Source organism: Lepus europaeus, chromosome 8, assembly GCF_033115175.1.
Source record: "Lepus europaeus isolate LE1 chromosome 8, mLepTim1.pri, whole genome shotgun sequence".
Lineage (NCBI taxonomy): Eukaryota > Metazoa > Chordata > Mammalia > Lagomorpha > Leporidae > Lepus > Lepus europaeus.
The window spans coordinates 85,146,547-85,170,595 of NC_084834.1; the positions used below are offsets into that span (position 1 = coordinate 85,146,547).

The window sequence follows — 24,049 nt, forward strand, 5'->3', positions numbered from 1 at the left end:
TAATTTTGAAATTATGATCACTATCAACCTTTGAAAAAGAAAATGTGCAATTTTTGTAGAGGTTCATTTTCAAATATTTTATATTAATCTAGTAGGTTGCTTATTTTTAAATTTCAGCTATCTGAAAAAATATGTAATTCAGGGGCGGGTGTTTGGCGTCATGGTTAAGATGCTAGTTAAAAGAACTGCATCCCACATACCAGGGCCTGGGTTTAATATCTAGCTATTATTCTGGCTCCAGCTTCCTATTAATGCAGACCATGGCTGGCAATCGTAAAGACTCAAGTATTGGGTTCCTATCACATGCATGGGAGACCTGGTTGGCATTTCCAGCTCCCGGCTTCAGTATGGCACAGCCGTGGCCCTTACAGGTGTCTTGAAAATGAGCCGGCAGATTTATTTTTGCTGAAGGAATAGTATAGTGTTTTCTCAAATGGCCTTGAAGAAATAAAAACGTCATACACCCTTACTTTAAGATCTCTATAACATCTTTATAACATCTATATAATTCATATAGCCAACATGAGCATCCATAGTCGCAATCAGTTGTTAGGAAGTCTAGGTGTTCTTGAGTCATGGATCTGAGTACTATCTAAATTCCTCCCCTACCTTACCAGAGAAGCAAAACAGTGGATCACACAATATCCCTTCCTCCCCATAATGTATCCACCTATTAGAAAATTTGCAATTCAGGGCCGGTGCCGTGGCTCAACAGGCTAATCCTCCGCCTTGCGGAACCGGAACACTGGGTTCTAGTCCCAGCACACCGGGTACTAGTCCCGGTAGTGGCGCCAGATTCTGTACCGGTTGCGCCTCTTCCAGCCCAGCTCTCTGCTATGGCCAGGGAGTGCAGTGGAGGATGGCCCAAGTGCTTGGGCCCTGCACCCCATGGGAGACCAGGATAAGCACCTGGCTCCTGCCTTTGGATCAGCGCAGTGGGCTGGCCACAGCGCACAGGCCGCGGCGGCCATTGGAGGGTGAACCAACGGCAAGGGAAGACCTTTCTTTCTCTCTCTCTCTCTCTCACTGTCCACTCTGCCTGTCAAAAATAAAAAAAAAAATAATAAAATTTGCAATTCAGATAATGGCCATTTGCACACTTACTGTACATCTTAATTTAGAATTATCTTAACTACATAGGAGTTACTATCTTTCATAATACTATATTTTATGTTTTGTGAATTCTCAGCAAATAGCCATGTTAAATGAGAAGGGAATCTGAGCAATTCTTCATTCAGATTCAGTGAGTGGCACCTTGATCTCACTCAGTTGTCCCTGCTTTCAATCCATTCTCTTAATTTCTCTATAGTTTCCAACATTCCAATTTTATGTCTAAGATGTATGACTACTTCAACCTTAACTGCTTTCATTGCAATGTACAATTATCCTCTGCCTACAAACCCCTCAGTCACCTAAAAAATCTTACATTCCATCTATTTATACTTGAGAGATTCCCCTACCTTACTTCTGCATTACATGACTGGGAAGATATATTGTCATTATACATGTAGAATATCCTATCACAGTAACTAATATACATTCTAAGGAGGATTTTCTTCCCAAGGACCCATAGCCAGATGTTCAGAATTAGAATAAACTTACTGGGAAGGTACATGGAATGAAGAGTTTGAAATGCATGCCAAATATTTTTGTGCTTTAAGAAACTGAAGTAAAAAAGCAATTTCTTTCATCTAGACACTCTCTCAAGGGAAGAATTCTGGATTTGCTTGACTAGAGACACATTCTAAAATGAAATAGATTCCACGTGAATGCTCTCATTGCTCTGCTACCACTCAAGTGTTTTTTTTTTTTAATATTCTTCACACTTTCTGTATTTGTGAAAGCACTTGGATATTTGTTACAGTTTTCCTTTCGAATTTTCTTGGGCTTCATCTCAAATATACAAAATTTATTATGAAAATACTATATTATTTTCATCTAATCAAATAACTATCATTGCAGGTAAACAATTTTTAATAAAAATGCTCTTTAATTTGAAATATCTATTAAGCACATCACAATTTTCTAATAAAATTAGAAATATTTTTGATATAGCAAAAATGAAATGCATAAAAGCAATTCAAACTTACTGTTACAATACACAGTTTAGGGGCAGGCATTTGACCTGGAGGTTAAACACTGCTTGGGCTGCCTGCAATCCATAGGGTGGAACCTTGAACTGAGCCCAGGCTCAGCTCCTCATTCTAGCATCCTGATAATGCAGGTGCTGGGAGGCAGCAGATAATGGCTCATGTGGTTGAGTCTGTGCTACTCATATGGGAGACCTGGATTGAGTTTCCAGCTCCCATATTTAGCTTGGACTAGTCTGGTTGGTACAGACATTTGAGGAGTGAACCAGTGGAACAGAGCTCTGTTTCTCTCTCTCTCTCTCTTCTCACTCTCTTTCTTTGTAAGCCTGCCTTAATAAAAATAAAAATAAATTAAATAAAAATAAATTAAGGGTTGGCATTTGGTACCATGTTTAAAGTGCTGCTTGGAACACCCATAACATATATTTGAGTACCTGGGTTTACATTCAGCTCCCCTCCCCAGCTCCTACTGATGTGTATCCTGGGAGGAAGCAGGAAATGGCTCAAGGACTAGTGTCACCCACGTGCAAGACCTTGACTGAGTTTGGGGCTCATGGCTTATGCATTGGTGTGACCTTGGTTGTTGTGAGCATTTGTGATGTGTCTCTTATTTGCACCAAAATAAACTTGCCTTTTATTTTTTTTAAAGATTTATTTATTTGAAAGCCAGGGCAATACAGAGAGAAGGAAGACAGAGATACACACACATAGACAGAGACAAAGAGTGAGTGGAGAGAGAGAGATCGGTCTTCCATCTGCTAGTTCATTCCCCAAATGATCACAACAGCCAGGGTTGGGCCAGGCCAAAACCATGGGCAAGAAACTCCATCGTGGTCTTCCACATGGATGAGGGGCGCCCAAGTCCTTGGCCATACTTGACTTTCCTCCCAAGTGTATTAGCAGAAAGCTGGTTCAGAAACAGTGCAATCAGGACTAAACATAGCACTCTGATATGGGATGCTACTGTTGCAAGCAGCAGCACAACACTACACCAAAACTCCAGCCTCAATAAACGTTATCTTTTAACTCTATTTTTCCACAAAATCTCAGAAGTACCCTTACATCTTGTATGTTAAAAACTTTTGAATTTGTAGAAACTACAGTCTTTCCTGAGAGACTTAGAACATTTACAAGATGCCTTCTTTTAGAGTAGTTATTAGGATACAAACCATTTTTTTTTTCCTGGAGAAACAGTGACATCAAAGCTGAAAATATATTCACTTTGGCCCCAAACATTGTTTATGCAGCTGTTCAGGCAATTTTGTATACATTCTTAACAATAATATGCATGTCAGGGGATTTCAGATATGACTCCTTCCTGCATATTGTGTCAGGTATCTTTTAAGAACTTATTGGTTCTTAGGAGCCTTTGAGCTGCATACTCCAGGTTTAGAAAGAGATGCTTACTTAGTCACCAGAGAAACATGGATTATCTGATTTGTGCCTCAGATCACATACACAAATGGCCTGAAACTAGACAGACACTCTTACATAAAATTGTGTTCCAGTTTTCCAAGAGTATCTGAAAGCATGTTCTAACTGAATACTGGGATGGTGAACAATAATTACTAGGAAATAAAGCATGCTTAAAGCCATCAATGATACATGTAACTGCCTTATTTGAGAATAAGTCTCATCGATATTTGCACATCTATATAAACATCATTTGGTCAGCTATTTTACCCACATTTTCTTTGCTTTTTTTTTTTTAAGATTAATTTACTTCAAAGGTAGAGTGATTGAGAGAAAGATAGAAAAACAGATCTTTTAGCAGCTGGTTCACTCCCCCAAATGGCTTGTAATAGCTGTAGCTAGGTCAGGCCAAAGCCGGGAGCCAGGAACATTTTCCAGGACTTCCGTGTGGGTAGCAGGAGTTCAGGTTCCCACGCCATCTTCCACTGCCTTCCCAGGCACATTATCAGAGAGCTGGATAGGAAACAGAGCAGCCAGACTCTGCTATGGGGTACCATACTACTCAGACTATGGGGTACCAACATCACAGACAGCAGCCAAATCCACTGTGCCACAACACTGGCCCCTGGACCTACTTTTTTTTTTTTGACAGGCAGAGTGCACAGTGAGAGAGAGAGAGACAGAGAGAAAGGTCTTCCCCTGCGGTTGGTTCACCCTCCAATGGCCGCCACGGCCTGCGCGCTGCGGCCGGTGCACCGCACTGATCTGATGGCAGGAGCCAGGTTCTTATCCTGGTTTCCCATGGGGTGCAGGGCCCAAGCACCCGGGCCATCCTCCACTGCACTCCCTGGCCATAGCAGAGAGCTGGCCTGGAAGGGGGGCAACCGGGACAGAATCCGGCGCCCCAACGGGGACCTTTTTACAGCCACACACCAGTAAGAAGGATTATATTCTTAAGACTACTTTACCATGAGAGAACCATCTAATTTCAGTGATTTCAAGAAAGAGAATTGCTCCTGACAGTTCATTTGAGTCTTTCCAGAGTATACTTACTGCAAACCAACAGGTTTAATAAAGTTCCTTTCTATATGCAAAACCTCTGTAAGATTAGTCATAGATAGAACTTTTTCATAAAATTCACCTGATCTTTGCGAATATACAAAAGTCAGGATAGATAAAAATAAAATAACATTGTAAGTAAAGAAGATTGTGAATGATTATAATTCACACCTATGCCATTAGGTTAACAGCAAGGAAAGCCCATCCTCATAAAAATGTTTTCATTCACCTTTGCATCCTATGCAAAATTTAGGAAAGTGTACAATGACTAATTAAGAAAAAGTATCATTAACATGGTCTAAAATGATCTTGATACTGCTCTTAATGTATAACTTTAAACAGTGCTTTGTATAGTCAGAGACAGTACTACCTTTTATCATATACTGAAGAAATCATAGAATAATCATCTTCGCTTATCCATAGTGAAATTGTAGCACATTGAAAATAAGTTGCTGTGCTCTCCATGACATCATGTGCACATGCATACATAGGCACAGATAGACACAATAAAAGGATCAGGTTTCCATTTATAGGCAAAGATTAAAATATTTATGTCAGTTAACATTACACATGTAAACCTAGCCAAGAGAGTGTCTTCCAAAATTAATCTCAATTGGGAGGTAATATAAAGGAAAAGAAAATAGATGAATAGGAGAGCATGAAATAAGAACAGAAAAATTGGGGCCAGCCAGAGATGGTTCAAGTGCTTGGGTCTCTGCTACCCACATGGGACCCAGATGAAACTCCTGGCTCCAGCCTGGGCCATCCTTGGATGTTCTAGCCATCAGAGGAATGAACTAGCAGATGGAAGACCTTTCTCTCTTTGTATCTCCTTCTCTGTAACTCTTAGAAATATATAAGTAAATCTTGAAAACAAAATAAAAGAGATTAAATTCTACCCAGCTACATGGCCTACAGAAGACAAATGTGCAATATATGACAAATAATAATCTAATAAATAGCATAAGTCATTGCATCATTAATTCCAAATGGCAAGAGAAAGAATGAAATAAAACAATGCCGGTAACATAGAGATCAGTCCTTAGTTTTTTTCTGTCACCAAGTTTTATACAATAAAGAACTAAGCTAAACTGATGACAATCAAAAAAGCACACAAGCAGCTTTGCATTAGGAGTGCAGAGCATATGGTTGTACCTGAACATAAACATATCACTAAACACAAGGAAACTTTAAGCTCTTAGAAGCTGTGAGAATGAAGCATTGATCCAATTTTCTAAGGGCCCTCTCTCCAAGACTTTCTAATGTAAGATACATGTGTAGGCACGCAGTATACTTTCCATTTAAAAAGTCACTTCTAAAAGTTTACAAATGGGGCAAGCACTGTGGCATAGCAGGTTAAGCCAGTGTGGGCATCTCACATGGGCACTGGTCCTTGTCCCGGATGCTCTACTTCTGATCCAGCTCCCTACTACTGTACCTGGGAAAGCAGTGGAAGACGGCCCAAGTCCTCAGGCCCCTGAACCCACATGGGAGACCCTGAAGAAGCTCCAGGCTCCTGACTTCAGCCTGGCCCAGCCCATGCCATTATGGCTATTTGGGAAAAGAATCAGTAGATACAAGATCTCTTTTCTCTCTCTTTTAATTTTTCAAATAAATAAATAAATATTTTTTTTAAAAAATTTACAAATGAATGTGTCAGGCAGTGTTCAACTGTTTTTAGTAATTATGATCCCACAAATATTTCCTCAGTCCAAGATCTAGAAAATGCCTGTAAGTTGCCCATTAACAGGGAAAAAAGAAAAAAATAATTTTTGAAAAAGATAAACAGCAAACAGTACCAGCTAAGTAATTTGTGACGAGGTTATTTTTCTCATCCCATATAGTATTTTTTATTAATTTTTAGATAGTATGTGATACTTCTGTCTCCATTTATAGATTCATTTCTCATATGGGCACTTATCGTTGATCATGCAATGCAGGCACCAGTCATTGATACTCTGGATAGATTCTTTCTGGATTTTTAAAAATTAACTGATAGTTTATAGAGGATAAAAATGGCATTATGGTCCCCATATACTTCTTTTAGGAATTTAGAGTGGACCACTTCCTGTGAAATTTCCCCATCATCCTCTTGATGAGAAATGTGCTAGGAATTCAGGATTAGCCTTTCATTTTTCCTATGGTAATAAATGCGCAACAGTAATTTTCCATGCTATTTTTAACATTATATAGTATTAGTCTCCAATGGAGACAGATACAATAAACCAATATAAAATAACCCAGAGTCTAAGTTGTCTTGCAAACATATTGGCCTCAGTATCCTATCTACCGCCATAAAGTATTTGTCCATTTTTTATGTAGACTAATAAAGACTTTTGGTAAATATACTAAACTGATCAGGTCCAAATACTGTGTAATGGTTCATAAAATGAACAGAAATTATAAGCACATATGAAAACTGGCATTTCATTTTTCACAAACCATCAATGGAAATACCTATAACTTGTTCTTCTTATCTAATTCCTGTGTATGTATTTCTAATTAATTCTGATCATCTGCCATCGTCACCAACCCACACCATCTAAATACATCTTTTAACTTTGAATAAGATGGAGTTACAAACAGGCAGAATATATTTCCATATATTTGCCATCTCCTCAATTTAAATGGAAAGAGAACATAGAGTCCAAAGCATTAATGATACATTCTGTAACTATGAAACATGAATAGCAGAGTTCTGAGCCCCAAGAAGGAATTCCTGCTTCCTAATAACCAGTCAAGTAAGTTACCTATAAAACAGAGACTCTGGAACTAAATCCAAGGAATTATTCTTTCAGGTGTATTGCTTGGAACTCTCCTCTACATGCAAAAGAAGCTCCTAGGAAACAAAGACTTCCGCTATTTTGAAATGTTTAATAAATTTAACATTAAAACATTCATATTTTACTCTTTCAATGAAGAAATTAAAATTATCATTTTATCAGTATTTAATCAAAGTCAGCTCCATTCTTCAAACAATATGGTTTTATTTCTCATTTTTGTTGTTCCATGGAATACTCCTCCATGCTACCACAATGATCCAACAATTCTGAAACCTTAATAAGCTAGTGTGTATCTGAGTATGCGTTTAGCATAGTTAGTATTGAGATTTTGGTATGTTTTAATGTACTAAATAACATTTGCCATATGGGTATTTTTCAAAAAAAATCAAATAAAAATAACCATCTGTTAATATTTTAAGTAAAAATAAATGTAAGTTTTTAAAAGATGAAAGTTACTAACCAGAGTTCAATGTAAACCTTCCCTCTGTAGTTGTCTCTGTCAAAGATAAGCAGACAGGTTCCGCAGTCTTCTAATGTGGGATTCTTAGTATTTCTGTTCCCCACAGAAGCCAAAATTTGCCCTCTATCCCTGAGCAGTCTTGAATGGAAAAGGGTTTCCTGACCTTTCCCAAGGTTATCACGCCCACGTTTGCACACAGTACAGAATCCCGAGCCCAGAATGATTTCTCACCTCGCTATGAGGGCAGAAGGAATTTTCTTTTACCCTTACAAAGAATTAATAAGTCTTTGAATCCGTGGGCTAGAGGGTCTCCTTTCCTTCCTGAGAGCAGGAAGGTTTTGCCTAAAATTTTGCCCTGGACATGGGGTGTCTGCTTATTCCCACGAATGAGTTTGTTTCTGATCTCCTAGTAACTCACAGAGTTTGCCTCCACTCAGACTTTACAGAAGAAATCAGCGCTTGACGACGGTCCCTCAGGAGCAGCTAACTCTCCTCACCATTAGTGACTGCTACGTTCCCTCTAGAGTGGATCCCTATGCTATTTCAGATTGGCACACTAGGTAGGCTGGTTTATGTGTCTGCCTTGTGATTTCTCCTCTTTGATTGGCTTGAAAAACTACATTTTTTAAAATATTATTCAGTTTTTGTTTATTGGTGGTTTTGACCTCTCTTCTGTTGAAACTTTTCATATCCCAAGTTGAAATGTAAGAAATTAACCAAACCTTTGATAAGAATGGGTATCAGATTATATTACATTCTACATTTATACGTAGTATACGAAATAAATACATACAAGATTAATTATATCAGAAATAAAATATTTCACCAATAAACCCAACAGAAGACAGCTGAAGCATGAAAATGAAGCTAAGTCAAAAAAATGTTATTCAAGGACTGACATTGTGGCAGAGTGGATGAGGCTGCCATTGGTGATGCCAGCATTCCACTCCAGAGTGCCAGTTAGAGTCCTGGCTGATCCAGTTCAGATCCAGTTCCCTGCTAGTAGGCCTGTGAAAACAGCACATGATGCCCAAGAACATGGGCACCTGCTACCCACTTGTGAGACCTGGATAGAGTTTGGGCATGTGGCCTCTGCTGTTCTGGCCATCTGGGGAGTAAACCAGCAAATAGAAAAATCTGTCTCTCCTTCCCTCTCTGTGTCATTCTGTCTTTCAAATAAACAAATAAGCTTAACCAAAAAACATTACCCAGACTGAATCAGAGAAGAGGAAAGCAGTAAGTAAATCAGAACATTCAAGAGCTGCGGGACAAAATGAAAGGACACACCCCATATGAAGTTCTGGTTTTAGAGGAGAAAAGCAATAATTAGAAGAAATATTTGCATAATAATGATCAAGAAATTTACGAAATCAATGAAAATCATGATTTAAACACCTAAAAACACCAAAACTAAGAACATAGATAACACTAGCATTTGGAGAAAAATGAACAAAATTAAAATTAAAAAAATAGAAGCATCCAGAAAAACACAGTAAAACTGCTGAAATGAAGTACAAACAAAAGTTTGTTAAAGAAAGGATGGAAGACAGGTGAGAGTAGAATAGAATATATAGAGGAACAGAGATAAGGATTACAGAGCATGCTTCTTATCAAAACTCTTACAACACAAAAATGCAGTATCTTAAATATTTTGAAATTACTGAAAGATAATCACTTTCATTCCAGTGTAAAATTAAGTTATATTTAGACAAATACTGAGAGCCTTCAATGTCAGCCCTGCTTTAATAAACATGTTTTCAACACAAGGTATACATCAAAACGTAACAGACAAAGATAAATAAAATTATTAGAATGATAAAGGTTAATGTAAAGTAAGTCATGTTAAAAGCTGAAATTCATAATAAATTATCTAACTGCCATCTTAAAAAACTAGAAGAAAATAGCTCTAACAAATTAGACCCAAAATACATCTTTTGTTTCAATGAAGGAAACAAATAAAATGAGAAAGAAATCAGAGAAATAACATTAAAAATCAATTAAGTGAACTAGCTATTTGGAAAGATCAGCAAAAATGATGTGCCCCTACTTGGATGGAACATGCAGAATGAGGATATATAAATCACAGGTGTAAGAAATAAAAGAAAATATATCATTCCAGATCACACACATATTTAAAAGGGTAGGAAATGTAGATAATAAACATATTTATGTCAGCAAATGTGATAATTTAGATAAAAAGGACACAAAAATCTAGCGAAGAAAAACAATAATTAAATGCTTCTTTTATGATCATACTCTAAATCCATTCCTCATTGCATCAACACCTAAGATTAAAAATCTATTATCAATGTTGGGCATCTTTTCATATTACTGTTGGCAACTGCATGCCTTCTTTGGAGAAATGTCTATTCAAGCCATTTGCCCAGTGTTTGTGTTATTTGCTTTTCTACCATTCAGTTGAAGGAAATTTATTAAATAAAACTTAAAAAAGCAAATATATAAATGCATCTTTAAAAGTATTATAGCGTATGATATTATAACTCTACCTCTATCTATTCAAAAGAATTGAAATCATAATTTTGATAATTGTGCTACTATGTTCAGTACAGCATTATTCAAAATAATTAAGAGATAAAAGCCACCTAAATTTCCATGGACAGATTAATGAATTAAAAAAATGATACTTACATACAATGGAATGTTATTCCACCATAATAATGAAGAAAATTCTGTCATGGGCTATAACATGCATGAAACTAAGGAATCTTTTGTTAAGTACAGTAATCCAGTCACAGTAAAAAAAAAAATGCATGATTCTATTTATGAGAAGTATCTAAAGTAGCCAAATTCATCAAAACAAAAATTAAAAAGTGGTTGCTGGGGCTGAAGGGTGGGGAAATATGGAGTATCTATAAGCATGTATAAAAGTTAGGCCATGAAAATGAATAAAAATTCTAGATGTATCCCATATAGCACTGTGATATATACAGTAAACAGTCTGTACCATACACTTAAAAATGTGTTCAAAATGTAAATCTCATGCTATATATGTATTATACACATAAGGCATTTTATATATTTGGAAGAGAGAGAGGGAATATGTTCCATAAGCTGTTTTACTTCTAAATGACCACAAAAGCCAGGGCTGGGAAAGGCCAAAGCCAGGATCCAAGAACTCCATCCGAGTCTCATATTTGAATGGCAGAGATACAAGTACTTGAGCCATTATCTATTACTTCCCAGGTACATTAGCAGGGAGCTGGATCAGAATCTCAGTAGTCAGGACTTGAGGTGCACTCCAATATGGGGGAGGTGGATATTGCAAGAAATGGTTTAATCAGCTGCATCACAATGCTGCTATATCACAATACATCATGTGATATATTTTTACCACATTTTAAAAGAATTTATTAGGGCTGATGCCATGGATCACTTGGTTAAACCTCTACCTGCGGTGCCGGCATCCCATACGGGTGCAGGGTTCTAGTCCCGGTTGCTCCTCTTCCAGTCCAGCTCTCTGCTGTGGCCCGGGAAGGCAGTGGAGGATGGCCCAAGTGCTTGGGCCCTGCACCTGCATGGGAGACCAGGAGGAGGCACCTGGCTCCTGGCTTCAGATAGTTGTAGCTCCGCCCATAGCGGCCATTTTGAGGGTGAACCAATGGAAGGAAGACCTTTCTCTCTCTCTCTCTCACTGTATAATTCTGTCAAATAAATTTTTAAAAAAGAATTTATTAGACCATAGGAATATAGGCAGTTACAATTCTCTTACAACCTTGTTTGGTAAAAAATCAAATATATGCAAGTATGCTTGAACATGAATATTTCTAGGGTTACTCTATCTTGTTCTTAAGATAATTACATCACACTATCTATGTCTTAGACTCTTAAGATAATTACATCACACTATCTATGTCTTAGACTACTCTCAAGTGAGATTTGCTTTCTAATTAAAGAGTTAATAGATCATAGAAGTTATTCCACTCTATAATTTTTTCTTTACCTTCTTCTTCCCTTTGTTGTTTTGATTGCAATCAAAAACAGTGCTGTATTATTTTCAATCATGGACTAAGTGAACTCATATTGTCATTTTCCTTTTGTGTCAATGATGGTTACCCTTGTTGTCCTTTTATATTAACATTCTCATGGGAGTGTGAGTGTCTGTGTGTATCTGTGGGGTGCAGGTGCATGAGAGAGTGAGAGAAATTTATAACAGAGTTTATATGATTTTTGAGAGTAGAATGTAAAACTAAAGAAGCAATATTAATCTTATTTTTGTGTCAAATTGAAATAATGTTATTTTAAAGCCGCAAGTGCTATTATAATTCCTTCTGTGACAGGGAATGGATCAAAGGAAAAATATAAGAAATGCAATTTATATGAAATAGGAGGCGTATGAGATATGAACCCTTTATTTTTCTTTTTTTATACTTTATCCTCAAAGGTATGATATTACATTCACTGCATTTTTGTACTAAGTGTTTGCAATAAGACAAAAGGGGTGATTTGATTCTGTCCACAGAAAATACTTAGTTTTTAAATGATTAAAATATAAATAATTTTTAAGATTAGGCTTTCCATTATAAGAAGTATAATATAATTATATTATGAATAATAAATTGATGTATTGAAAGTCAAATATATATATATATATACACACGTTTCATACACACACACACACACACACGAGGGGCCGATCAATCCTGCTTGGTTGTTAATGTGATTCCATTAGCATAGCCTTCTTGGTTGATTTGACATCCATCATCATTACCTACCCTATATTTGCATCATTAGCTTTCACTACACTCATTTCTAAATCTTAGTCCCAGACCCAGAAAACTTTATAAAGCTATTTATGCAAGTTTACATGGGTCAAACATACAAACATACAAAACGTGCACAGTGTAGATGATACACTGACAAGTACTCAAAGTTTGACACTCAAAATTCTGCAACACAGAGGAATGAATGTGGTGCTGAAGTTTAATTTGCCAGTTGGAGCATCCACACCCCTTAACAGAATGCCTGTTTCCTGCACTTCAGATCCAGCTTCCTGATAATGAACATCCTAGGAGGCAGCAGATGATGGCTTCAGTATTTGGGTTCCTGCCGCCCAGCTGGGAGTCCAGGATGAGATACCCAGTTTTGGTTGTTATAGGCATATGGAAAGTAAACTAGCAGATGGAAGATCTTCCCCTGTTGGTCTCTGTCTGCCTTTTAAATAAAAATGAAAATAAATAAAAAGTTTTTAAAAATCAAGAACACATCATGATTTTAATTACAAATACACTTAGAAGTTTGTTTGAAAGTTTGTTTGAGAGAGGAAGAGAGGGAGAGAGGAGGAGAAAGGCATAATTACAGTGAGAGATGGAGAAAAGGGGAGAAAGAGAGGGAATGAGGAGACAGGGTGGGATGGGAAAGGCAGACTGAGCCAAGCAGGAGCCAGGAACCTGGAACTCCATCTGGCTTTCCCATGTGAGTGCAGAGGCTCAAGCACTTGGGTCATCTTCGGCTGCTTTCCCAGGCACATTAGCATGGGGCTGGAGTGGAAGTGCAGAACCCATGAAACTAAAACCAGTGCTCCTATGGAATGCAGGTGCCTCAGGTGGCAGTTTAATCTGCTGCACCACAATGCTGGCCCCTCATTACAAATACTCGTGCAAACATTTCACTCTCTTTTTCACTGTCCTGACATGAATTTATCTAATCTAGAAGTATACTCAACATAAATAATAAAACACTATAAATGAAATGATAAAAATAAATGAACAGTCCCACCGATTCCAATATTCCCTTCTCACTGTCATCCTTCAGGTTAGGCCTTCTTCATCTCTTTTTCCACTACTGAAATTATTTCTAAAGTGGTTCCCTTATTTCCTATCTCTCTCCTTTTCCATGCACTCTGCACAGTTTTTCCACGAGTTATTAATAACATCAAAATAACAGGAGTAATAACAGTAGTAATAAAGTTAGTAATAAAGGATGACTTGATTAAAGCAGCTCCAAAATACTTTTCAGTGAATCAATTCCCAAATGCAAGGAGAACATCATGATGAGACCTCTATATGCAGTTTGCCAGGCAATTCTAACAATAACCTACTGAAGTGAATAATGTCATAAATCTGAGTTTACAAATGAGCAACATATGGCATAACAAGGTGAGACAGCTTGGCTTAAATCCCTCAAATTATAGTTTATAGGTAGTATATATGGGATTCAGATCAAGGATAATAGGAGGGGAAAATGGGCAAAAGGTTTAAAGTAATATTTGGCACATATTAAAACCTAATGGGGCCAATACTGTGGTGTAGCGGGTAAAGCTACCACCTGCAGTGCTGGCATCCCATGCTCAACTGCTGATCCAACTCCCTGCTAATGTACCTGGGAAAGCAGTGGAAGATGGCCCAAGTCCTTGAGCCCCTGCTACCTCATGGGAGACCCTGAAGAAGCTCTAAGCTCCCGGCTTCAGATGAGCCCAGCTTTGGCCTTGCGGCCATTTGGGGAATGAACCAGCGAATGGAAGAGCCCTCTCCCTCTCTCTGACTCTCTGTAACTCTGCTTTCCAAATAAATAAATATTTTTAAAAAGCTAACAAATATCAGTTACAATTACTATAATTGTAATTATTGTATTATTATAATATAAATAATATAATTATTATTGTATTATTATAATAATATAAATTACTATAATTGTATAGAATTATTATACTATATTGTATGGTGTTTCCTATAACATTGTCAATTAAAATGTTTTCTACCAATTTTTAAATTTTCTTTTTTTTTTTCCCTTTTTATTTACCTTCTATTACAACTGTGAATGAAAACAAAGTTTGGGAATAATCAGGTTTGAGTTAGTTCATATAGAGAGAATCTTGCTGTGTCATTGCCATCATTTAATCTTTCAAGTAGCAAATCAGAGGTTTAAAAGAAATTTCGCCAATATGAGTTCTCACATGCAACTTAACCATTTCTTAGAGATCTTCAAATATATTCAACATGAAACGCTGCCAGGTGTGATAGGGAACATTAGTAGGGACAAGCTAATACTTAATATCCCAAGATGGTATTTTTTTCCAGTTGTCAGAAAAATATCTCTCAAACCTCCTCAATACAGCTTTCATTATATTGACTTTAGTTTGGCAAATAGATGCACACTTCTCACATCTGCTTACTCCAGACTCCAGATACCTGACCCCAGCTTGTAACTTCATTCAGAGATCTGATTGCTCCCTGTATTCTGTGGTTGGTTCCCTGGGCCCAGGAATTTCCCATAGCTTCAGCACAGTAATACTTATCCAGAAAGGAGAGCCTCTGTGCCTTCCCTAAGATAAATATTGACTCTGTCTTGAGAAAATAAACCAATAAGGCATAAGTATATCTCTTGTAAAGAGGAAAACTGACTCAAAATATTCAACTGGAACCTTTTAAGTAACCAGAATTCCCTGACAATTTGTATGCTTGGACTCTTTTCTGTCAGTTAAGCAGTGGGTGTATATAGATTTGCTTAGTGTATTCCTTCAAGAATTCTATATACTGATATAACTCCATATTGCAGAATAGTTTTCTGATATATATATATAGAGAGATAGATAGATAGATAGATAGATAGATATCAAAGATGTTCCAATTAAAAACTAAAAAATAAATTTCAGAAGGAATCACGTAGAATTTGGGACATAATATTTTAACAACATAAACTACACACCTAAAGTTGTGAAATAATACATTATTTAAGTGAGTATTTGATGTAAAAAGGCAAGGAATCAGCAAATACTGTAGGCATCTACAGATCCTCTTATTCATAGGCAGGTCCCTGATAAGAAAGAATTGGAAAACATTTTGGACCAGCAGTGTGCTGTAATACGTTAACTTTCTGCCTGTGTCACCCGCATCCCATAATGGGCACCTGCTCGAGTCCCAGCTGCTCCTCTGCCAGTCCAGCTCCCTGTTAATGAGCCTGGGAGAGCAATGAAAAATGGCCCAAGTGCTTGGAACTCTTCACCTACGTGGGAGACCCAGAAGAAGCTCCTGGCTTCTGGCTCCTGGCTTCAGAGCAGCCCAGCTCTGTCCACTGCAGCCACTTGGGGAATGTACCAGTGGATGGAAGACTTCTCTGTCTCTTCCTCTCTTTCTGTAACTCTGTCAAATAAATAAACAAAAATCCCCCCCCCCAAAAAAAAAGAATTGGAAAACAGTATGCCCTGGAATATTATCTGACAAGATGAAATAACGAGACGAAACAAATAAAAATGTATTGTTCTGATCTGAATTTATCATTTGTCCTAAAGAATGGATATTTTCAATGGAAAACTTTTGTGCCATCTAGAATAGCTAACTGAAGGGAATCAAATCATACAAGGGTTCTTCAGAATGCTTAGGGATCAAGTTTTGGTGCTAAGGCACAGTCTGGGAGGCAGTAGCTGATGACTCCAGTACTTTGGTTCCTGCCACCTACATGGGAGACCCTGAACGAGTTCCAGGATTCTGTGTTCAGCCTGACCCAGCATTGGTTTTGCAGGTATTTAAGGAGTGAGTCAGCATACAGGAAATCTCTTTGTCTCTTTCTCTGTGTATATCTGTCTTTCAAAAAATTATTTTTGTTTGCAAATCAAAGATTATTTTAAATGTAAGAGCTAGACCTGTGAAACAACTACAAAACAGGAGAAGTACATTTGGAACTGGCAATATATTTTTGACAAAGCTCCAAAAAGTCACGCAATGAGGAAAACTCTACATAAAAATGAAATTATGGCAAACTTGGCATCTTCTTGCACACTGGAGGACCCAAACAACAGCATGACGAGCCAACTGACAGAACAGGAGGAAACATTTACAAACTATTCACCTAGGAATGGGCTCATATCAAGAATACATAAGGAACTCAAAAACTTCAACAATGACAACACTATCTAGTGAAGAAATAGCCAAATAGTACAAAGAGATATTTCTCTGAATAAGAAACACAAATAGCCGACAAATATATTTTAAAATAATCAATATTACTTGCCAGCAGGAAAATGCAAATCAAAATCACAATGAGATATCATCTCACTCCAGTTAGAATGGTCACTGCCAAAAGACAAAAAATAACAAATGCTGGTGATCATGTGGAGCGAAGGGAATCTTTATACACTATCAGTGGAAATGCACACCGGTACAGCCATCATGGAGAAAAGTTTGAATGTTCCCTCAAAATTAAAAAGAGATCTACCATGTGACTTAGCTACACAACTCCTGGGTATGTATCTGAAGGAGATGAAATCAGCCTCTCAGTGAGATGCCTGCAGCACTATTCACAATAGCCAAGATGCAGAATCAACAGGAGTGTCCATTGATGAATGAATGGATTAAGAAAAAACCTATGTACACCCGATGAAATATTATTCTTCCATTAAACAGAATAAAAACCTGACATTTCATCAAAATGGATAGAACTGGAGATGACTGTTTCAAATGAAATAAGCCAGACATATGCCATATGTCCTCCCTCATATGTGGAAGTTAAGAAAAAGTAGATCTGATATTAGAACAGTGATTAGTAGAGTCTGGTAAGGGTGGGGTAGCAAGGAGAGAAGGATGCTGTGAAAAAGGAAACAAAACAGAGTTAAATAGAACTAATAGGCCCTAATGTCCCACAGCACAGTGAGGTGGCTATCATTCACAGTGATATTTTATATAATACATAAAGAACTGAAGGAGAGAACTTCTAGGCTCCAAACATACAGGAAGGGTGGGGCGGCAAAGAAGCCAATTGCCTGATTTCATCAGCATGTGCTGTAATAATGTATTGAAATAATGCATTGGCCCCATACGTGTGTAAATGTGTGACATATTAATAAAATTAATAGGGGCTGGAACTATAGCTTACCAGGTAAAGCCACTACCTACAATGTCAGCATCCCATATGGGTGCCACTTTTAATCCCGGTTGCTCCACTTCTGATCCAGCTCCCTGCTAAAGTGCCTAGGAAATCATTAGAGGACACCCCACGTGGGAGACCTGAAAGAAGTTCCTGGCTCTGGGCTTTGGCCTGGTGCAGCCCCTGTCATCTGAGGAGTAAACTAGCAGATGAAAGATCTCTCTCTCTCTCTCTCTCTCTCTCTACCTTTCAAATGAAATAAACCTTAATAATAATAAAAACTCACGAATATTAACTAAAATTCAGCAAGAAAAAGAATTACACATGGCTTTCAAAAAATTGTTGTACCAAAAAAAATCACTTAATTCCAAATTCCACAAACTTCATATAATTCCCTCATACTCTTATTTGCCTCTGATCAAATCAACATTTTTTCCCAAGTTGGGTAAATGATGCAAGAATAAGAGAATGATTTATACAGTGCTTATGATTCATGTTCATTCGCTTTTTTATTCTGTTCGATGAATACACAGCCCAGAGCAATTACAAGATGTTTATATCTGTTATTTCCATAAACTGTGTCCCCAAATGTATACTTCTGTAGGCTGTGAATGTTACCCTACTTAGAATAGAATCCTTGTAGATATAATTTGGATAAGGATCACAAGAGAGATGAGAGTACCATCCTTTATTATCAAAAGGGCTCTATCAATTGACAAATACAAAAGGCAAAGAGTGATTTGAAATAAATAGAAGAGGAAGAGGCAATGTGAACACAGAGGCGGAGTTCAGAGCCACAAGTCAAGGAATGCCAGCTTAGCCAACAGAAACAAGAAGAGGCAAAGAACTGTGCCTGAGAACATCCACCACAGGAAGCACAGCCCTGCCTAAGCCAGAGTTTGGAGGTAGTGTTGTGGTACACGGGTTCAGCTGCCACTTGGGTGACCACATCCAATGTCAAAGTTCAAGTCCCAACACCTCTGCTTCTCACCAAGTTTCTTGCTAATGCATCTAGGGAGAACAGGATGGCTCAAGTGCTTGGGCTACATCCACTCACATAAGCAACCCAGGTGGAGCTCCAGACTCACAGCTTCTATCTGGAAGAGCAGTGGCTGTTCAGGCATTGGAGGAGAGAACCAATAGATGAATGATCTGTCTCTCTCATCCTATTTCTCTACCTTCCCCTTCCCCTCATTTGTTCTCTCTCCCATCTTTCCCTCTGTCTCTCTTCCTTTCAAGTAGATGAAAATTAATAAACAAACATTAAAGAAAAAAAATTTGGAGTTTGGAGTTCTAGCCTCAAGAACAGAGAGGAATCCATTTCAATTATTTAAGCCACCAAATTTGTGGTAATTTGACGTGGCAACCTCAGGAAACTAACATGGGCTCAATGGCAATAAAGAGTACTTTCAATTTTCCTGAGATTCTCAATGATGGCATTAATTCAGTTAATAAAAATTTTCCTTACCCAAGCAGAGAAGGTAGCATGTTTTTTAATCTTTCAATGTGTGTTAACTCAAGAGAACTATTAACTCATGTCATAAAAACTTAGAAAAGTTAAAACCTGATTAACGAACATTTCAATGACCTTCATTTCAAACAAGACAACTAAGTTATGTAAGAATCCTATTCAATTTCCATTTCAATTTATAAATTAAAAAAATCCTGATCACTCTTTTCTTTAGCGAGTAAATATTAACTCTACATTTTAGTGGAAGTTAGAAAATACCTGGATTTTTTTTGACATGAATTATTATCATTTGCTTCTGGAAAAACTCAAAAGAAAAATTAATCATAAGAGGGAATTATGTCCCAAAATACAACAGCAAATGGAAAAAATTTAGTCTGTGAATTATAATGCTTAAAAGCATTATAATCAATTCCTTTTGATTACCCTTATAATTACATTTATAAAATATTTTATTATAATATATATTTATTTGAAATCTGTATTAACTCAACACAATAAAATATGCTTCTTTGTTGCCTCCCCATTTCTTTCATGGTCTGGATAAGGAGTTGTCTCTTCCACCACATTTCCAGCCAACCTAGGTCCTCTGTAGCCTCTCCTCTCTAAATCAATACATTGGAAAGATGTCATTCAGCACATTTTTCCTATTCATCAGAATCCTATGTCCTAATTCTACAACTGAAATTGGAAGTCTAAAGAGTTCTGCTCTTGAAAGTAGAGCATATACTCTTACTCTGCTTACTCGCATGAATTTAGAAAAAGTTAATGAATTCATCTGTGCCTGTTTTCCAAACATAAAATAAGAAACATCACTGGATGTCTTTTATAGTGGTTATGTGTTCTTTTAAAAACCATCTTGGATACTGTGAATAGTCATTATATATTTGTTGATTGACTAATACTTTTAAAAATAAAACAAAATGGGCCAGCGCCTTGGCTCACTTGGTTAATCCTATGCCTGCAGTGCCAGCATCCCATATGGCCATGGGTTCTGGTCCCGGTTGCTCCTCTTCAAGTCCCGCTCTTTGCTGTGTGTGCTTGGACTCCTGCACCCACATGGAAGACCAGGAGGAAGCACCTGGCTCCTGGCTTCAGATTGGCGCAGAGCCATTTGGGGAGTGAACCCTCGGAGGGAAGGCCTTTTTCTGTCTCTCTCTCTCTCTCACTGTCTATAACTCAGCCTGTCAAGTAAATAAAAAAAAAAATGTTTTTAATTTTTTTTCTTTGGTTAAGTCAAATATTATACCATTAGAGTTGGTCAAATAATCAAATTCCATTATTAATTACACTTGGACTATAGAGTACCTCCTAACTGCTTCTTAAAAAAAAAAAAAGATTTACTTATGTATTCGAATGTCAGAGTTACTTATGCATTTGAATGTCAGAGTAAAGGGGAGATACAGAGAGATCTTCCATACACTGGTTCATTCCCCAGATGGCCACAATGGCTGGGGATGGGCCAGGCAGAAGCCAGGAACTCGGGTCTTCCTTTGGATCTCCCAAGTGGTTGCAGCGCCCCAAGCACTTGGGCCATCTTCGACTGCTTTCCAGGCAGGAAGCGGGATCTGAAGTGGAGTGGCCAGGACAGGAACCAGCGCTCATATGGAATGCTCGTGTCACAGCCGGCAGCTTAATCTGGTATGCCACAATGCCACCCCCCAACTTTTTAATGAGCACAAAATTCTTTTCTTAGCTACCAAAGAAGCAACATTAAATACATTTATTAATCAGGTAGCATAATTATATACCAGTGTAATGTTTCCCTCCATTATATCTCCTTCGAAATCACTGCACTGTTAGATAAATATCGTCATAAATGTCTAGATTTTGTTGTTTTTTCTACCTATTTAATCTGTAATGCATTTTGACAATGGAATATTCTCAGAAAAATAACTGCATTTTGAAGCAAGTCAGCTCAACAGTGAAACTGGTAAGTCTTTGATAATCTTAAGAGTATTCACCTTTGGGATTTGAAGACTAGAATTCCACCCCTACACAATATTGCTATGACTACCCCATCCAAAATTATCTGCATTAGCAAATATTTCACCAAGGGAAATGTGGATAGAAGATTGATTACAAATATGGAACATAATATTGGTAGTGAGCAAAAGAAATAGGAAAATGTCTCCAGAGTTAAGATGGAAAATCACATGGGTGGAAAAAGTGCAAAATAGCTATAATAAATATGCATCCCAGTTAAGCCCTCTACTAAGATCAACTTAGGGGTCAGCATTGTGGCACAATGGGTTAAGCCGCCACCTGGCAATGCAAGCCTCTCATATGAGTGCCAGTTCGAATCCCGGCTGCTCCACTTCCAATCCAGCTCCCTGAAAATGTGCCTGGGAAAGCAGCAGAAGATGGCCCAAGTACTTGGGGCCCTGCACCTACATGGGAAACCCAGAAGCTCCTGGCTCCTGGCTTTGGATAGGCCCAGGCCCAATCATTGCGGCCATTAGGAAAGTGAACCAGGAGATAGAGTATCTCTGTCTCTCCTTCCCTCTCAAAGAAAGAAGAGAGAATGTCATAGATGTATGATCATAGTGTGCTAATCAAAACCACCTCATATTTCCCCTTTTTGAATTTAAGAGACTGTTTTCAGTGAGCATCAAAGACATGTGTGAAATTTGACCACATAAAGGAATTCTGAAATAAATATGAACATGTAGTGGTATGGTATTAGAGAAAACATATAAGGAAAGTGCATGATGACCTTTGTAGCAGGATTTTTTAAGATCTATTTTAAAGGCAGAGTTATAGAGAGAGAGGGAGAAACAGAGAAAGAGAGAGATCTTCCATTTTCTTCCATTTACTGGTTCACTCCCCGAAAGGCCACAATGGCCAAGACTAGGCCAGGTTGTAGCCAGGATTCAAGAGCTTCTTCTGGGTCTCACACATGGGTATAGAGTACAAAGGCTTAAGTCACATTCTGCTGCCCTCCCAGGTGCACTGGCAGGGAGCTGGATCAGAAGTGGAGCAGCCAAGACTCAAATTGGCACCCGAATTAGAAGCAAGAATAACAAGCGGAGGCTCCACCCATTACGCCACAACATCAACCCCTCTAACATGATTTAAAGACAAGTTGAGCTATGTCTTATTGCTAAAATGTGTTACTGATTTATTAAGAAACTTTAGTCTATTAGTAAATGCAATTTTGTGGAAACCAAGCGAACAATGGCTTTACAGTAATAAGTGTGGGGAACCGCAGGCTGGCCACCTGTGAGAGCCACCTCATCTGCATAGCTTGCAGCAATCGGTCGACCACAAGGCCTACGAAAACAGCCAGGTGAAACAGATGAAACAATGGACTCTGCATAAACAATTAGGAAGAACCAGGTGAAACAGATGAACTTTCAACCTGAGACTATACGCGCCCTTTCATCTGACTGGACGATATCAGCATAAAGGGACATTGGGATCTGGGCGGGCCGGCGCGGCTGCCAATGCTGGCGGCCGCCACTGCCAGTGCCCGCCGCCCGCCGCCCGCCGCCCCCCTTCTTTTCTCCTCTCCCCACTTTCCTTCTCTCCCCACAAGTAAAAGTTCCTTGAGAACCGATGAACAGTGACCGTGTCGTGACTATGTTGGACCTTCGCTGGTGAGGGTCCGACAATAAGTATAAATATTCACTTGCTGGACAGTAAAACCACCAACTACTTCCAAACATTCAGAGTAAAAGCTTTCATGGCACTACACTCCAAAGTAATTTATATTATATGTATATAAGTATGTATGTATATATACATTTCTATATATATACATACACACACACACACACACATATATATATATATATATATATATATATATGTAAATCCAAGATGTTCAGAGACAGAAAGAGATAGATGGGAGCTTCAGTAGGTTTACTCCCCCAAAGCATGTAATAGTCAAGACTTCCGGCAGAAGTTGGGAATCAGGAACTCAAGCCAGGTCTCCCATCTGGGTGGCTGGGACTCAACTACTTAAACCATCACCTGCTATGTCTGAGGATCTTCACTGTCAGGCCCTGAGATACAGAACTGGGAACCAAATTTGGGAACCAAAGCCTCACCCAGGAATTGAACCAACATACTGTTATACAGGGTTGCAGGCATTTTAACCACTAGGTTAAATGCCCACTGCACATTTTAAATTTTAGCTACATATTTAACTTAGGTAGGAAAGCAAAGAAAGGAGACACTATAGGGAATATGGACTGTATAAATAAGAATTTGGTGGTAAAGAAAATTAAAGATATTGTAATTGCAGTAATATAGAAAAGTTGATGCTATGATATTAGACATGATGAAATTAAAAATGTTTTTAATGTTTTAAAAATGTTTTTAAAATGTTACTCAGGGGAGCTAGTACTGTGGAATTATGAGTAAAGCTGCCACCTACATTGCTGGCATCCCATATGGGCATGGGTTCGAGTCCTGGCTGCTCCACTGATAATCCAGTTCTCTGCTAATGTGCCTGAGAATGCAGTAGAAGATGGCCCAAGTCCTTTGGAACCAGCACCCACATAGGAGACCCAAAAGAAGCTCCTGGCTCCTGGCTTTGGATCAGCTCAGCTCTGGCTGTTGCAGCCATTTGGGTAGTGAACCAGTAGATGGAAGACTTATCTCTAACTCTTTCAAATAAATAAAATAAATCCTTAAAAAAATTACTCAGATTAATTTTACAGGGAGAGGAAGAGGGAAGACAGAATTAGGAGAAAAACATGGATGGGGAACAGAGAGGAAGATCTTCCATCAGCTGATTACAAGGAAATGGCCACAACAGACAGCTCTGGGCTAGGCTGGAGCCAGGAACTTCACATGGTTCTTTCACATGGGTACCAGAAGCTGAAGTACTGCTGCCCTCCCAGGTGCATTAGAAAGAAGCTGGATTGAAAGCAGAGCAACCAGAACTTGAACCACACTTTGAATTTGGGATGTGGGCACTGTGAGTGTTTTCTTAAGACATGGCATCACA

The 24,049-nt window shown here is 38.2% G+C and overlaps 1 protein-coding gene across 2 annotated transcripts in view; it reads right to left on the reverse strand.

The window, feature by feature from the left end:
* The window catches only part of GRID2 (glutamate ionotropic receptor delta type subunit 2), a 1,547,682-nt gene that overhangs the window by 1,360,229 nt on the left and 163,404 nt on the right, over positions 1-24,049 (reverse strand). The window lies entirely within an intron of this gene.